The following is a 17,778-nucleotide window of genomic DNA, read 5'->3' on the forward strand; positions in this document are numbered from 1 at the left end:
TACAATCTACGCAAGGACGCGGATAATTGCCCGGTACCTCAATTGAGATCACAGGCGAGGTGTAATCGCTCTCACAACCCTCGTTCATACCTAGACTGAACATTTTTTTCATCTCCACATCCTTTGTGTGATGACACTCGCTAAGCCTTTGAACGTACCGGCTACGATGAAGTGAGCTCGAGGTCGTTCCTAAGAACCGATGCCCTTACTGACTTACCTACAGGTAAGTCCTGGATTTCTTGCAGGATTTCCTACAACTCCACCATTGTTTCAGGCTCCAGCTGCACATTAGCGACTACTTCCCTAATTAGTTGATCCCTAGCCCCTCCATTATTACCTGACACGAGCCCCGGGAACTCTCAGATTAGCGTGTAAGGCGCAGAACGTGCTCTAGGTATCCTGTGCAGAGTAAGTAATCGAGAATATGGGCTACGTAGGAATTCCTTGCTAATGATTTACAAATGTATATGCGCGAAATATTGGGATTCGGGTGTGTATTGCTCTCAGGCGGCCCTGCTTAGAAAACAAATCCTCTGGTTCTTTTGGAGCGTGCAGGTCTGCACCTGTTTGGAAAACCCAGTACCCAGTATCCAGTGCGCCGGATTATGGGCCCGGTGCCGCGTGCTGGATGCTGGGACGCTGGGCAGGCGCGGCTTCCTGGGAGGCGCTGGCTATACTGGTGCTAAAAACAGCTCTAGCGCGTTAAATACGCGGTGCCTGGACAGTGTATATATTCTTTGAATACAGAAAGCAACAGAGAGCGTTTTAATGCAATAGAAGAGGAACGTAAAAATAAAAGTGCTCGAACCAGGATACGATCGTCCGACCTACAGAGCCCATGCCCGGCACTTTACTGCTACGCCACGCCGCCAAACGAACGTGAGGGGATAATTTGACATTTCAAAACAGAAGCAGTTTTAGTTTCGCAGAGATATGTTTCGCACAGACATGGTAGATGCGCTATCGCCCAGCAACTAGAACTCACGCCTGTACTACAAAGAAAAATTTGCTGTCCGTAGTCAGTAGCATGCTCGGAAGTGCCACAACATCGATTTTCACTTGCAATTGGTATTTTAACTTCGAAAAAATTCCTAAATGAACCGCCGACCCGGGACCCTGTATTGGCTATTACTGTTGATTTCGATAGCCGTTTCTTGTTCTTCACGCGAGGGATATGCAACTTTTCTTAGTTCAGTGATGCTTTTCAGTCAACACGTCTGTCTAGTCATATATCTTCTTCAGGAAGCGCAGGCTAGTGATCGGAGCCTTCGGCGACAGCACATATGTACCTGTGTTTATCACACGTCATATCGGCGCTCACCGCTTCTTGTGCTGGTACCTGTTGCAAGAATACCTTCAACACGTACAAAAAATAACAGAATAGCTACAGGTGCCTCAGTGAACAGCGAGAAGGCCGGCGTAGGCATGTTCTCGCATTCCCTTGGTTGGTCACTCTTGTTGAGAATGCCAGATTTCAATCCCGGTTTTGAAGCCTAGCTTTTAAAATTGATTTGGGCGTTTCGAAAACTCGCTTTGAACGCAATAAGTATGGTTATTATACCAGATTCCCTTTCGCTCTGTGCTCCACTTACAGCTTCATTCAAATCGCCAACTCTAAAACGTTTCTAACATTAGTTCCCCCCCCCCAGTTAAATTTCCTAAAAGTATTAAGGGCACCAGGTCACTGTGGAGTACATTTATTTGAAATGGCATACTCACTCGCGCGAGCATGCCTGAGTGGACCAATAATGCCGGTTTTTCCAGTAGTGGCGCGTATAACAGCAAGTAGATATCGGAAATATTCGATTCATAGAGATGTCATTGAATCAATAAAACATGGACAGAATTTCTGTACTTAAAATTTCCGTGGAAAATTCAGTGGTGTGAATCAAGACAATTAGAAGTATGATGAGGTGATTACGCTGCCGTGTCCCTACATGAAAGCTATATTTACACAGAGGTGGTCTGACGCTGTCACCTCTGTGCCCATACTGCCAACAAACAGAATCCCTAGATCACTATTATTCTAGCGTGACTGCTTGGGCTAGTTGGTAATTCATGATCAAAAATAACGTACAGCGCAAAGGACAAGGACAGCGATAGACGACATACACAGCGCTGACTTCGAACAAGGTTTTATTGCGTTGCCACATCGTGTGTATATATACAAGAACAGGCATGCGCAGAAAATGTACGACAGTCACAGGGGGTGTCCTAACAGCAAGTCATTGAACTAAGAACATGGTCACGTGAAAAAATAAAAATTAAGCATTACGATTACTATCTGTTTAGAAACGCGACTTCACCAGGGGTCAGCGCGATTGAAGGCGCACTAACGCAAACACTGCCAAGTTTTCTGATGAAATCAGCTTCCACAATATCCCGGGTGAGCTGTGAGCAGTGTCTCACTAAAACTTGCGTATCTTCAAAGAATGGCACGCAGCCGCAGTCCCGGCAATGGTTGCCCAAGTGGCTTTGTACAGTGCTGCGGACGTTGTTACAATGCTCTCTTAGTCGATCGTTTAGGCACCTGCCCATCTGTCCTACATATTTACTGCCGAAAGACAGGGGAATTTGGTATACTACATTAGTTGTGCACGTCACAAACCGTTTTCTGTTCCCGACAGAACAACAACTCTGATGCGATTTAGGTGCGTTTACACGCTTACAGAGCCTTGCCAGGCCCGCTTCTACCGTGACGTCTTGTTTCTTCAACTTCACAGTTCTGACACACCGTCTACGGCGAAGAAAAAGTGGCGTGAGTTGTCTGCTATCGTCGACAGAACTGCTGAATATCTCTGGCAGCATGCGCTTCTACAACTACGCGCCATTACTCCAAAGAAGAAACCCCTGTCTAGGAACAATGTGCACCGTATTGGAGATGTGACGCTTCCAGAAAAGGTGCAGCATATCTTAGCCCTTGGGCCGAAGTTTGCCGTGGAACCTCGAAAATCGCCACACGATCTTCTCACCCTTGTTAGGCAAGTTGCTGGACGTGCCCCGGACACCGAATCTGAAAGGTGTGTTGTGGAAGGTGTTGATGTTTTAACGCGTTACGAACCTTCCACAAAGGTTCTCCCAATCGGATATGTTACATCGTTTCTAAAAGCGAACTCGTTATCACTTTTACCCTCTGACAAAGAAGGTGGTTTTGCTGTCCTGCCGTTGGGTGACTTCAATGCGAAGGCTACCGTTGCCATTGATTCAGTTTTTAATGTGATGATAGTGTTTCCCTTGCAAACGTGAAATTGAAAGCAAAAAAACTATGCAACTCCCTTAGCCTTGACAAGCTAGCAAAAGTGATAGAAAAAACTAAAAAGCTAAGCCTAGACATTTTCTTCTCAGCTAAGACGCATAAGAATGACTGCCCCCTGCGGGTTATCGTAACTGAAGCAGCGACTTGGCAGAAAGCTGTTGGCTTGTTTTTGCAAGATAAACTAAACCTTCTAATCATTGACGATCCTTTTCTCCTTAGACATTTTGGTGAAGTTATTAGTTTTTTAAAAGAGAATGAAAAGGGACTCAAGATGTTCTCGATCGACGTTAAAGATCTGTACTATTCACTTCCGCATGACAAGTTGCTTCTGGTTGTTGAAGAATGCATTGATGACTTTGGAGCAGTTGGCTTTCAGAATGCCGCCGGTGTTTCTGTTAGCGGCTTTCTTGAATTGCTCACCTTCTACTTGAAATGAACTTACATCTCATGGAATGAACAAAATTTCATACAAAACAAAGGTGTTTGTATAGGATCATGTCTTGCGCCCGTACTAAGTGATATTTACCTAGCTCATCATGATCGCAATATTCATGGTCACCTAGCCGCGTCCCCTGTTGTCAAGGTGTGCAGGTTTGTGGACGACTACCTGATATTAATTGAATGCACTAATCCCGCTTTTGGGCCTACTGTTTCTGAAGTCTTGGATATCTTTAAGAAAGAGCTGGAGCCTCTAGAACTTACGCATGAGGTCCCCATCGATGATTCCTTGCGCTTTCTAGATCTCAGGCTGAGCCTTGCTAAAAAACATGTGTGCTGGTGCTTCGAACCGAGAAGTAAGAAGCCACTCTTGCCCTTTAACTCCGCACACTCAAAACTCGTTAAACGAGGTATTACAACGTTAAGTCTCATTAACAGCCTCAATAAATCGTGCCCACACCAGATGCAACATAGTCTTGCTGCTCAGGTTGATCGTCTTTCTTGGGCTGGTTACCCTTTGGCCTTAATTTCAGCCATAGCGGAACAGCTTCTGAGGCGCACAAAACGTGATGATCCCGCTCAATCAGGGAACCAGCGGGCTGAAAGACGCAGGTTTGCAGTGCTGCCATATGTGCATGATGTATCCCATAGGCTGAAGACAATTGGACAGCGTGCAGGGATCACAGTCGTTTTCTCAGCCCCGGAAAAATTGGCAAGGCTCTGTAAGCGTGTAAACGCGCCTGAATCGCATCAGAGTTGTTGTTCTTTCGGGCACAGAAAACGGTTTGTGACGTGCACAACTAATGTAGTCTCACAAATTCCCCTGTCTTGCGGCAGTAAATATGTAGGACAGACGGGCAGGTGCTTAAACAATCGACTAAGAGAGCATTGTAACAACGTCCGCAGCACTGTACAAGGCCACTTGGGCATCCATTGCCGGGACTGCGGCTGCGTGCCATTCTTCGAAGATACGCAAGTATTAGCGAGACACTGCTCACAGCTCACCCAGGAAATTGTGGAAGCTGATTTCATCAGAAAACTTGGCAGTATTTGCGTTAGTGCGCCCTCAATCGCGCTGACCCCTGGTGAAGTCGCGTTTCTTAACAGATAGTAATCGGAATGCTTGCTTTTAATTTTTTCAGGTGACCATGTTCTTAGTTGAATGACTTGCTGTTAGGACACCCCTGTGACTGTCGTACATTTTCTGCGCATGCCTCTTCTTTTAGATATACACACGATGTGGCAACGCAATAAAATCTTGTTGGAAGTCAGCGCTGTGTATGTCGTCTATCGCTGACATTGTCCTTTGCGCTGTACGTTGTTTTTGATCACTATTTTTCGTTATGTCGTCGATACAAATTAAGGTAAAGATTTCTAGAAATTCGGCTTGATAATCTATGGTTAATCTTATCATCAGAAATAGTACTACCTTTTAGTGCATCAGATGTAGGTGTCAGCTGCATGGACGTGTTTGATGCCATTTGCAGTTTCATACAATCAATTAAACGAATAACGTTTTCAATGTTCTTTCGTTATTTGTTTGTTTTTGTATGTTTTTATGTGTTTTAATCGAATATGTAACACTTCACAATATTAAGTGAACGTTTCAGCACACAATTTTTGGCAAATGTTCCAGTGTGGGTATGAGCCATAATATGAGGTCATCATCATCATCAGGGAACAAGACGAACAAGAACGTAGTGCAGCAGCGTTCAGCGGGCGGCGTCAGTGCGAAGGAGGAAGGAGACCACACCCGTGTCGCCTCAACCCATGTGAGCGAGAGTAGTATAAAACGTTCTGCACGACAATGTCGTTTTCATATCTAGTAAAACCCCGTAATGTGTTTTCATATCTAGGCTGTGAGGCCAGCTAGAGGATATAGCATGCGCATATTTACCAACTTAACCATTCCCGCAATGGTAGCCTGTACTCCGTTTCAGTAATCAGCTGAATAACGGGGACGGCTAGACAGACTTCTTGCAATGGCTGCGTTCACACTTGGAAACAGTCCGAGGTTTTCACCGCAATTTGTGCCCTACGTCTGTTTGAAGCCTCACTGATGAATAAAAAAAGATGTTACCCAGACGAACTGTGGAATACGGCAACTAATGCTTTGTCTCAGATCTATTTTCTTTTCGTTCTTTTCTTCACGTTTATGTTTTTATGGGCCGGTCTTCGCGGGAGCCTTACGTGCATACACGGCAAACACTGTTGGCATTTCGTTGGCGTTCCGTCCACTAAAGCATAAACAGAACTCGCGTACTGAAAAATTTTCGTGAGCTTCTTGCGTAGGTTCCACATTGTTGCACCTGGGTGGCTAGTTCGCAAGAGTCCACCTAGTGGACTGTCCATTTCAGCCGCCGCTGATTGGCTGTAGGCCTCCAAATGATGACGACGACGGGCGCAACTAGCTTCCGGTTCGTTTCTGAAACGTCAGAAAGACGTCATTGGTGTTGCACCTGTAATGAAGAAAGGAAGATAATGACATCCCGATCATCATCAAGTGCGGAGGGCACGAGATCGGCGCTCTAACACCACCATCTTGTTCTCCCGACCTACTGTTCTGAGCTACCGCCTGTTTGTTGGACTCGTCCAATAAACCTCCTTACGTTTGGTAGATCGTGCGGGGTACGCACATCACTGGCACCCTGGAACTCCGATCCCGTACGTTGCACTCGACCATGCAAGCTGACGCTGCCCAACCATCGCCATCTCTCTCGACCGCCGTTTGCCCCGGCCCGGTTCGCCAGCGAGACCCCCCGGCATTTTCGGGTACGGAAGACCAGGACGTCGAGGACTGGCTGTCGGCCTACGAAAAAGTTAGTGGATCCAACAAGTGGTATGACGCTGCTAAGCTGAGTACCGCGAACTTTTACCTCGCTGGCGTGGCGAAGCTTTGGTATAGGAACCACGAATCGGAATTCGATAACTGGTCCGCTTTTAACGAGGCAATATCTGCCGTTTTCGGTCGCCCTGACATGCGGAAGTTACGCGCCGAGCAGCAGCTGCGAACATGGGCACAGGAACCAAATGAAACATTTACCGCCTATATTGAGAACACAATCGATCTCTGCAGGCGCGCCGATGCTTCAATGAGCGAAAGTGCCAAAAGACAGCATATTATGAAGGGTGTCGGCGACGAAATCTTTCAAATGCTTCTTGCGAAGTCTCCTGGCACAGTGTCTGAAGTGGTAACTCTGTGCCACAGCTATGACGAATTGAGAAGGCAGCGGGCTCTCATCCGACGTTCATCTCACACGTACAGTCAACTACTCGCTGCACTGGACATGGTGCCTGACCAGCCATACCTTCTCGCACAAATGAAAGAATTTGTGCGTGAGGAGGTGGCCCACCAGTTGTCTCTCCTACCGTTTGCTCAGCGTCAGGAGCTCCCACAGCAGCAGCAACTGCAGCGACCAATCCCGTTGGCTCCCGTGCTTCGACACGTCATCCAAGAACAGATTTCCGAGGCCATGCCGGTGCCCATTCAGCAGTAACCTCTCGCCGCGCCTCTTAGTTACGCCGACGTAGTAAAGCGGCAGCAGCTTCAACAGCCCTCACCGTCCCATGGTGTGTCGTATGCTGCAGCCCCGATTCAGCCGTCCGTGACATGGGCTGCTCCCATCACTGCGAATCCCTGGCGAACGCCGAACAACCAACCGATCTGTTTTGCATGCGGTGGCCCTGGTCATATCGTCCGATTCTGCCGCCGTCGCGCGCCAGGATACTCAGACGCCCGTTTGCAGAACTATATGGATTGTCCCCGCTCTCGTTATGACAGTCCGGGTCCGCAAACAAGCATGTCTTCACATGACCACCCGCAGCCCACGTCTCGTCGCTCACCTTCACCCCGTCGCCTATCCTTGTCGCCCATGCGTCGTCGACCAGCCCCTGAAAATGAGGGAAACTAGCCCCCGCAGTTCGTGAGGCAAGAACTGCGCTGTCCAAATGCTCAAGTCCTCGAACTTTGCCGTCGAATATTGTCGAAGTTTTCGTAGAAGGCACCCGTGCATATGCTCTTGTCGATACCGGTGCTGCCGTTTCTGTTATAGACGCCACATTTTGCCGCAAGCTTCGGAAGGTCACCACGCCTCTTGAGATTATGCCATTGCGTACAGCGAAAGGAGACCCTGTACGGCCTATAGCTGCCTGCACTGCTCGACTTAGTATCGCTAAAGAGCACAACATTATTGAGTTTATCGTCATATCATCCTGCTCGCACGACATCATACTTGGCTGGAACTTTCTATCGCATAATCACGCCGTTATTGATTGTGCCTGATCGGACCTTGAGCTCTTCCCGTTGTGTGACCAGTCCTACAACCCCGTTCATCAAGCCGTACACAAACTAGTCGCAACAGAAGACACAGAAATTCCGCCGACAGCAGCTGTTTTGCTCCCCGTTTGCTGCAACAGCATATGTGATGAAGCTGCATTCTTTGAACCATCGCGCCTCCTTCTAAGTCGGAAGCCACTTCTGCCTTATTTGACCCTCTCTATTTCGATTGGAACAAGCACTCTCTGCCTCACAAATCCTCTTCCGTATCCCATCAAACTGCTTAAAAGTGAATCCCTTGGATGCGTGCAACCCATTGATATCGGCCAAATTTTTCCCGTGCAGCAAGATTCATCTCGACGTGACGTCGACGGTGCTCTTAATCCTTCTGATGTACCAGCTGCCGACCTATTCACTTCGTCGATCGCAGACGGACTGTCACCATTTGAACGCTCTGCTCTCCTCCAGCTGCTCTACCAGTTCCGTGACTCTTTCGATGTTGCCCAACGTGCGCTTGGCCAACTTCTACCATTGTTCACTACATCGACACCGGCTCCAACTCGCCAGTGCCTCAACGCCCTTACCGGGTCTCCACCGCGGAACGTCAAGTTATTACCGACCAGGCTGGCGACATGCTTTCACGCGACGTTATTCGCCGTTCACAAAGTCCGTGGGCATCACCTGTGGTTCTTGTTAAAAAAATGGCTGTGGCTTAGCTAAGGTTAAGCTCAGGATGCGAAGCATACTAGCCTTTATTTTAACGCGATAGCGTTAAGGAGCTCGTGTCGCAGAAAAGCCGGTGTCGTCGGTGTTGGTGTCGGCGTCTGCGGCATTGGCCGTGAGCGATAAGTCCCAGCAGGCACTTCATGAATAAAAAAACTTGCAAGATGGGCTGGGTGGGAATCGAACCAGGGTCTCCAGAGTGTGAGACGGAGACGTTACCACTGAGTCACGTTTTTTTTTCTTTATTGCCGGATGTTTCACCAAGCTAACACGAAGGGCATCATTTCTTGAAATAAGGTAAGCGATACATAAATATACACTAACACACATTCAACTTTCTGCGCATGCATATTTTGCGGTCAGTCACATTGTGGCTGGCCATGTCAAGTTTAAAATTCCTTTAATGTGGCGAGGGGCTCAATCCTCGCCAGCCAATCCGGAGGACATTCTTGTTCTTTAATTACATCAATGAACTTGGAAATAGCTTCCCTGAAGAGCAGCCGCGCAGGCCGGCTGTCAGGCTCACAAAAGAAACCGGCCATTCGAGCCCTCCATAAACAGTGGAGGCCCATTAGCATAATTAAGTCCAATGGCATGCCGTCCTCATTTTCTACCGTCAAAAATCTAATACCTAATGGGTTTAAAGGCAATTCTTTCTGTAGTGTTCTTTGAAGAACGTCCCAAAAGAAAACCCCTGCCCAACATTGCAAAAATACATGGTCAGTTGTTTCTAATTGTTTACATATAAAGCAGTTTGCTCCCCATGGTAAATAAAAACCCTTCTCTTGTAAACAGGCCTGTACCGGCAAAGTTCCGGTATGGAACTTAAAGAAAAAGGATTTAGTGCTTGGCTGCACCTGCATTTTCTTAACACGCTTTAACACGTCGTTTTCCTGTCCTTCACTGTTTATGGCTCTGTACATCGGAACCGGCATAATCATGTGAACTACATCCCTGTACAATTTCTTCCGCGACACCGAAAAGAGATAAATCATTAGAAAAACGTACGGACAGAAAACGGACACTGTCAACGACTTCCCTTGGGTACCCTCGAAGAGCACCAGGCCTATTTAAATTGCTGACCACGTACTTCGGCAAATGCTTGCTCAGTCGTAACGGGCACATTGTGCGCAGAAAGGGGTCATGCACGTCTCGAAAGAAAGAAAACCGGTTTACTAGCTGCTTCACAAAAAGATGTGACAGGCCTAAGCCCCCGTCCTTGACTCTCCTGAACAAGTTCGTGCGGCTGCACCTCTCCCATTCTGATGCCCAAATGAACACAGCAAAAACTCTATGGAACCTTTGCACATTTAAACGACAGCAACAGAAAACTTGCATAACGTACCATATTTTGCTTATTAAAAACAAGTTACATGCAGTAGCTCTCGCAAACATCGAAAGATGAGCACCTTTCCAATTTGTTGTTTTTTCCTTGAATCGTTGGGCCTCTTCTAGCCAATAGTCCTCATTCCGCTGGTAATGTTCGAGCGGAACGCCCAAGTATTTAGCTGGCGCTGTAATCCATTTAATGTTGGCGAACATTTCCGGTGCTGACTGCCATTCACCATGCCAAAAACCGAGACACTTATTCCAATTTGCAAAGCTCCCTGTTGTGTTTCCGAAATGTTTAACAATGGTTGTTACCTCTGTAATGCTTTCTTTAGTTATACAGCACACCGCTACATCGTCTGCATATGCCAGGAGTTTCACTTCGGCTTCCATGAGTTTGAAGCCCTTTATGCTACTGTTTTGAATAATTGCCAAACAAAAGCTTTCTAGATAGATGGCAAACAAAAGCGGGCTGAGAGGACACCCCTGGCACACGGAATGCTCTATCTTAATGGGGGCCCCCAATGTCTTGTTAATAATCAGCCGTGTTGAGCAGTTCCGGTACGCCAGAGCTACCCCGTCAGCGATGATTGAGCCTACATTCACGTACTCAAGAACTAATAACAAAATTTCATGTGGGACAAAATCAAAGGCTATTTCTAAATCTATGTGCAGGATGGCAACGGCATATTGAAAATCGTCACAGCATTCCAAGACGCCTCTCATCGTGTGTACATTTGTCGCAATAGTGCGTCCCATTATACCACAAGTCTGGTGTGGTCCTACAAGATCCTTAATTATTGACTGTAATCGGCTTGCAAGAACTTTCATTAAAACTTTGTAATCCGTGTTGGTCAATGAAATGGGTCTGTATGCTGTGACTAGCCTCAGCATTGCTTTTTGGTTCGTCTTAGGAATAAGGACGGTATGGGCTTCAGAGAAAGACGGTGGTAATCTGTGGGTAGCAAAAACTTCGTCAAACAACTCTTTCGACAAAGGCACCACCTCGTTCTTGAACGCTTTATAAAAGGCCGCGCCAAGACCATCCGGGCCTGGCGACTTATTAGGGCTCAGGTTATCTATAGCACTTTCTATTTCAGCATGCGTAATGGGTGCTTCTAGAAGTGACTTCGTTTCCGCTGATAGTTGAGGCATACGGGAAAGATAGTTTGCTCTGTATGCCTCGATATCGACTGGCTGGTATGCAAAGAGCCGCTCGTAATGCCGGTGAAAAGCACCTGCGATGCTCTCCCGGTCATTCAGTTCTTGGCCATTCTCTTCAATCACTTCTATTTCGTTTCGCCACGCATGCGTCCTCTCGATACCTAGCGCCCGTTTCGTGGGCGTTTCACCCACGGCCCATGGCTGTGCTCTGGCTCGAACGAGCGCCCCGCAATAGCGGTTCTCCTCGAATTGTTCAAGCTGTTGTTTTATCCTAAGTAGGTCTTCTTTAAAAAGACCTGGCGCTTTGCTTTTCAGCGCAGTTAGTTTCCGCAATGTTTCCTTCAGCCCGTTCTCTCTCATTTTTTCACGGTATTTCAAGACGCTGCTTCTTTCGATTGCCTTTATTTTAAATCTTTAAATCGGACGCGCCCCGCGTCCGATGCGGGGCGCGTAGTCGTTGCGCCGTAGCCCATTGTCTTACACCCCTTGGCGGGTCGACGGGAACGCTGTCGCGTTCCACTCTTGAAGGCGAAGCTTAAGCGTCCGCTTTGCAGCTGTTATGACGTCATATGGTAGGTACGCGACCGCGCGCAGCGCAGCAAGGAAGAGCGTGGTTGTGCGGCTAATATGCTTCGCATAAAAGGATGGATCAATTCGCTTCTGCGTGGATTACCGGCGCCTAAACAAGGTCACTCGAATAGACGTGTACCCGTTACCCAGAATTGACGATGCCATTGATTGCCTACAAGATACCGAGTTTTTTTCATCGTTAGATTTGCGTTCCGGGCATTGGCAGGTGCCTTTAGCAGAGGGAGACCATTCATAGACAGCCTTCGTCATGCCTGACGGTCTATATGAATTCAATGTTAAATGTTCAATGTTCAATATTAAAAAACTGGAACGTGTACAGCATAAGGTAGTTAGGTTTTTTTTTAATTCATATGGCCGCGCGTCTGTTGGTGAGCTCGTAAGGCGCTGTGGATTACCCCCGGTGACTGTGCGCAACCGTCTCTGTCGATCAAAGTTCCTCTTTCAACTTGTAAACGGCCATTATAAGGTTAACACTTCCAAGTTCTTTACTTACTCATCAGGTTATAACACGAGACGAAGGCATGCTTTATCGATAACCCCCATCAACGCACGGAATAACTGTTTCAAATATTCTTTTTTTCCTAGGACAATAACAGACTGGAATAATCTTAATTCTCATATTGTTACCCAGAATTCCTTATCAATGTTTGAAAAATGCTTGCAAATGTTATGAATTCGTGTGCGTTATCTGTTCTATGTTTTTTTCTTGTATGTATTCTTCACCAATGTCCTAAAACGCCTGCATATGTGATGGATTTGTATGTGTTTACATGCTTGTACATTTCTATGTATACCCACCCTGCTATGATCTGATTTCAGATCGCAGTATCTATAAATAAAAAAAATAAATGTCATGCCCTTCGGCCTCTGCAACGCGCCTGCCACCTTCGAGCGCATGATGGACTCGGTTCTGCGGGGTTTCAAGTGGCACATATGTCTGTGCTACCTCGACGACATTGTTGTCTTTGCGCCAGATTTCGCAGCCCATCTGGAACGCCTCAACCATGTCCTGACATGTCTGAAGACCGCTCAGCTGCAACTAAATCTCAAGAAGTGCTGCTTTGCTGAAAACTTACAATTCTCGGTCACGTCGTATCAAAACACGGTGTGCTTCCGGACCCGGCTAAACTACGTGCCGTGACCGACTTCCCCAAACCGATGACTCTAAAGCTGTTACGAAGCTTCATAGGGTTATGCTCCTACTTTCGTCGGTTTGTGCGCAACTTCGCCTCCATAATTGCGCCTTTGACCCAACTTTTAGGCAGCGCCTCCAGTCTTTCGTCATGGACTTCTGAGTGCCACCAAGCCTTCTCCACCCTTCGCCGTCTCCTGACGTCACCACCTATACTACGCCACTACGATCCTACGGCCGCAACTGAGGTGCACACAGACGCCAGTGGTGTCGGCCTCGGTGCTGTTCTCGCACAGTGAAAGCCTGGGTTCGCAGAGCATGTCGTCGCATACGCCAGCAGAACGCTCACCAAGGCTGAGTCAAACTATAGCGTCACCGAGAAAGAATGCTTGGCAGTAGTCTGGGCGCTTGCCAAGTTCTGCCCGTACTTATATGGCCGGACGTTTGATGTAGTGACGGACCATCATGCATTATGTTGGTTGTCTTCGTTGAAGGATCCGTCAGATCACCTTGCCCGCTGGGCTCTTCGACTTTAACATTTTGACATCCGCGTTATATATCATTCCGGACGCAAGCATGCCGATGCAGATACACTTTCGAGGTCACCACTATCCACCGAAACTGCGTCCATATCCACAATAGACCACCCATTGTCAGCTCTTGACGTCGCCACAGTCTCCTCTGCACAGCACCACGATCCCTCGATCACTTCGCTTCTTGACGTTTTATCCGAGGCACCCACCATTTCGACCACTCGAACATTGCGACGCCAAGCTTCGCACTTCAATATCCGTGATGGCCTCTTGTACCGGCGCAACTACTCGCCAGATCGTAGGAAGTGGCTCCTAGTTATCCCCAGAACGCTGCGCTCTACAATCTCTGCGTCCTTTCACTCCGACCCGCAGTGTGCTCACGGCGGTGTTTTCAAGACCTATGAACGCTTACGCAAAAGGTACTATTGGCGCGGAATGTTTCACTTTGTCCGCAAGTTCATTCGCGGCGGCCACGAGTGTCAGCGACGAAAAAAACCACCGCATCCTGCCGCAGGTTCATTACAGCCCCTTCCATGTCCAGACCGCCCATTCGACCGCGTTGGAATTGACCTTTATGGACCTTTACCTTTGACCACAGCGGGAAACCGATGGGCTATCATTGCTGTCGACCACCTTACGCGATACGCCGAAACCACTGCTCCCCCACCGCGACAGTACAGGACGTCGCCTCTTTCATCCTCAAGCGTTTTGTGCTTCGACACGGCCCTCCTCGCGAACTCCTCAGTGACCGTGGCCGCGTATTTCTCTCTGATGTAATCCAAGCACTTCTCCACCAGTACAACATTGTACATCAGACGTGTACTGCCTACCACTCTGAGATGAACGGTCACACTGAGCGGTTTAATCGGACACTGCGCGACATGCTTGCGACACATGTTACATCTGATCAGTCATACTGGGACCTGGTTCTTCCATTTGCGACATACGCGTACAACACCCCTACGCAAGTCACAAGCGGGTATTCCCCCTTCTTTCTTCTGTACGGTCGCCAGCCGACGCACACTATCGACACGTTGCTGCCATACACACCAGATGCCTCAGAGTGCACGCCCGTGTCGGAAGCCGCCCGTTACGCCGAAGATTGCCGTCAACTAGCCAAGCGCTTTACTACAGCCGACTAACAACACCAGAAAAACGCCCGCGATGATGACAACTCTCCTGCCTCAACATTCGCTCCTGGAGCACTTGTGTGACTGCTTGTACCACCCTGCGCCCCTGCCTTGTCGTCCAAACTTCTCCCAAATTATCATGGTCCCTACCGCGTCGTCTAGCGTACTTCTCCCGTAAACTACGTCATAGAACCTCTTACGCTGCACGGCGACCGTCATCGACGTGGACGTGATGTTGTTCACATAGACCGACTCAAGCCGCATTTCGACCCTCTTGTCCCCACATGTTATATCGCCAGGATGGCTCCACTTTACTCGATGGGGGCAATTGTAATGAAGAAAGGAAGATAATGACATCCCGATCATCATCAAGAGCGGAGGCCACGAGATCGGCGCTCGAACACCACCATCTTGTTCTCCCGACCTACTGTTCTGAGCTACCGCCTGTTTGTTGGACTCGTCGAATAAACCTCCTTACACACCTACTATACACGTTTCGTGTGATAACTGGACATGCTTCGGCGCGTACATTTGATTCAAACAACCACAGCGCAGGAACGGATCTTTCTGCGGTTCCTTTGTTTTGAGTAGACCGCAGGACTACGATGGATACGAGCCTGCTTTTCTTGCTTTGCGAAAACGGAGGAGCGCGGCGACTTCGAGAACAACGGGACCAGTTTGCCATGTCAGACGAGTCTTTTCGGAAGCACTTTCGCCTATCGAAAACAAAGGCGATGTGGTTGTGCGAGCTGTTATCCGATGATATGGCACGCGAGAGAGAAGGGATCACCGTTCAAGATCGGGTGATTTGCGCCCTTCGGTTTTATGCTACCCGTGGCGTCCAAAGGGCTGTCTGTAGCGAAGTCACCATATCGCTTTCCCAGCCGTCTGTCAGCCGCTGCGTTTGCGCCGTATCGAAAGCAATCGCCCGCGTGGGCACCGAACAGCGCTGGGTGTCGTTTCCGCGTACAAGATCGGAGATAGCAATCGTGAAGCAAGGTTCCGTGCGGAGCGGCTACATCTCTGACGTCGTCGGATGCGTGCAGGACGCCTACATCGCAATAACCGTCCCGGACCTGCCCCCGCCGAGAAGCACACCTCCTGGTGCCGGAACGGACACTACGCGCTGAACACCATGGTGGTAAGCACGCTCTACCTGTTATACTCACGATATATATTAAATTCCAAGTCGCGACAGCGACCTAATTTACTGATATACTACAGGACACAGGTGTGCGATTCTAACATGCGAGTGCTGGCCATCGACCCTCGCTTCGCGTGCTCGTGTCACGACGCGCATGTGTGGCGTGGTTCAGCCCTGCAGAGCAGTTTCGCGAACAACCACAGAGGGTTTCTCATTGGTGAGTACAGAAATGCATATAAACGCACTTATGAACCACGGCCAATGTCTTTAATGAATTCAGCGCAATTCCTGCACTACATTTATACCGCAGGTGACGGTGCATACCGACTGGAACCTTGGTTCATCACGCCGGTTCCAGGAAATCCGGCGCTATCGTGTCCGGAGGGCCGCTTCAACCAGGCCCACGCGTCGATGAGGTCTGCGGTGGAGCGCTGCATCGACCTAATGAAGAGCCGGTTGCGCTGCTTGCAGCGTTATCATGCGCTGCAGTACTGCCCTGCTGTAGCCGAAAAGAGTGTCGCGGCTTCTGCAGCGCTGCATAGCCTATTGCTCGACACCAGCGAGCCCCTTCTTGACGGCGACAGTAGCATTGCCAGTGACGATTACGACGACGGCTAACAGGAAGGCGTCTTGCCAAGTGCTGGCAGCGGTCGGACCCATGGTGGCAGAACGATGTACGCAAGGGAAAAGGCCGCATGGGACAGGCAAATAGCACTTGATGGCATCAGTCAGTGAGCTCGCCGTCGCGCGCAACGTCATGCACTGGGCAACTTAAAAGTTATGCAGAGGGAGCTTACTTCCGGCACGGCACGACATGTGCGTCAATGTACTCCATGTAATGGCACTACAGTTACTCCCAATGTTTCTCGTACGCTGCGTTCTGGGCTGCAGCTAGCAGTTTGCTGCCTCTGAGACGCAACACCTGTGTGGCTAAGTGGCGTGCAGTGTGGGTATACCTACTCGCAGTTTTGCTTGTGTGCTGGGTTTGGGCTGCAGGCAGCAGTTTACTGTCTCTGAGACACAACACCTGTGTGGCTGTGTGTCGTGCAGTGTGGGTATACGTACTCGCAGTTTTGCTTGTGTGCTCGGTTTGGGCTGCAGCGAGCAGTTTACTGCCTCTGAGATGCAACACGTGTGTGGCTGTGTCGTGTAGTGTGAATATACGTACTTGGAGTTTTGTTTGTGTACTGGGTTTCGGCTGCAGCTAGCAATTTACTGCCTCTGAGACGCAACACCCGTGTGGCAGTTTGTCGTGTAGTGTGGGTATACGTACTCGCAGTTTTGCTTGTGTGCTCGGTTTGGGCTGCAGCCAGCACTTTACTGCCTCTGAGACGCAACACCTGTGTGGCTGTGTGTCGTGCAGTGTGGGTATACGTACTCGCAGTTTTGCTTGGGTGCACGGTTTGGGCTGCAGCCAGCAGTTTACTACCTCTGAGACACACCAACTGTGTGGCTGTGTGTCGTGCATTATGTGTATACGTCTCGCAGTTTTGCTTGTGTGCTCGGATTGGGCTGCAGCCAGCAGTTTACTGCCTCTGAGACGTAACACCTGTGTGGCTGTGTGTCGCGCAGTGTGGGTATACGTACTCGCAGTTTTGCTTGTGTGTTCGGATTGGGTTGCAGCCAGCAGTTTACTGCCTCTGAGACGTAACACCTGTGTGGCTGTGTGTCGCGCAGTGTGGGTATACGTACTCGCAATTTTGCTTGTGTGCTTGGTTTGGGCTGCAGCCAGCACTTTACTGCCTCTGAGACGCAACACCTGTGTGGCTGTGTGTCGTGCAGTGTGGGTATACGTACTCGCAGCTTTACTTGTCTGCTGGGTTTGGGCTGCAGCTAGCAGTTTGATGCATCTGAGACGCAACACCTGTGTGGCTGTGCGTCGTACAGTGTTGGTATACGTACTCGCAGTTTTGCTTGTGTGCTCGGTTTGGGCTGCAGCCAGCAGTTTACTGCCGCTGAGACGCAATACCTGTGTGGCTGTGTGTCTAGCAGTGTGGGTATACGTACTCGCAGTTTGGTTGTGTGCTTGGTTTGGGCTGCAGCCAGCACTTTACTGCGTCTG

The 17,778-nt window shown here is 49.0% G+C and overlaps 1 protein-coding gene across 2 annotated transcripts in view; it reads left to right on the forward strand.

Annotated features, from left to right (window-relative positions):
• The first annotated feature begins 5,370 nt into the window (after window positions 1-5,370).
• Window positions 5,371-17,778, forward strand: part of LOC135921170 (uncharacterized) — a 266,494-nt gene continuing 254,086 nt past the window's right edge. The window contains exons 1-2 of one of the 2 annotated variants that reach the window (XM_065455481.1): window positions 5,385-5,466; window positions 15,619-15,713. The gene's annotated coding sequence lies outside the window, so the exon portion shown is untranslated. Of the gene's footprint in view, window positions 5,467-15,618; window positions 15,714-17,778 lie in introns of both variants that reach the window. The other variant, XM_065455480.1, reaches the window with a different exon arrangement.

This window comes from Dermacentor albipictus, chromosome 8, assembly GCF_038994185.2.
Source record: "Dermacentor albipictus isolate Rhodes 1998 colony chromosome 8, USDA_Dalb.pri_finalv2, whole genome shotgun sequence".
NCBI classification, from domain to species: domain Eukaryota; kingdom Metazoa; phylum Arthropoda; class Arachnida; order Ixodida; family Ixodidae; genus Dermacentor; species Dermacentor albipictus.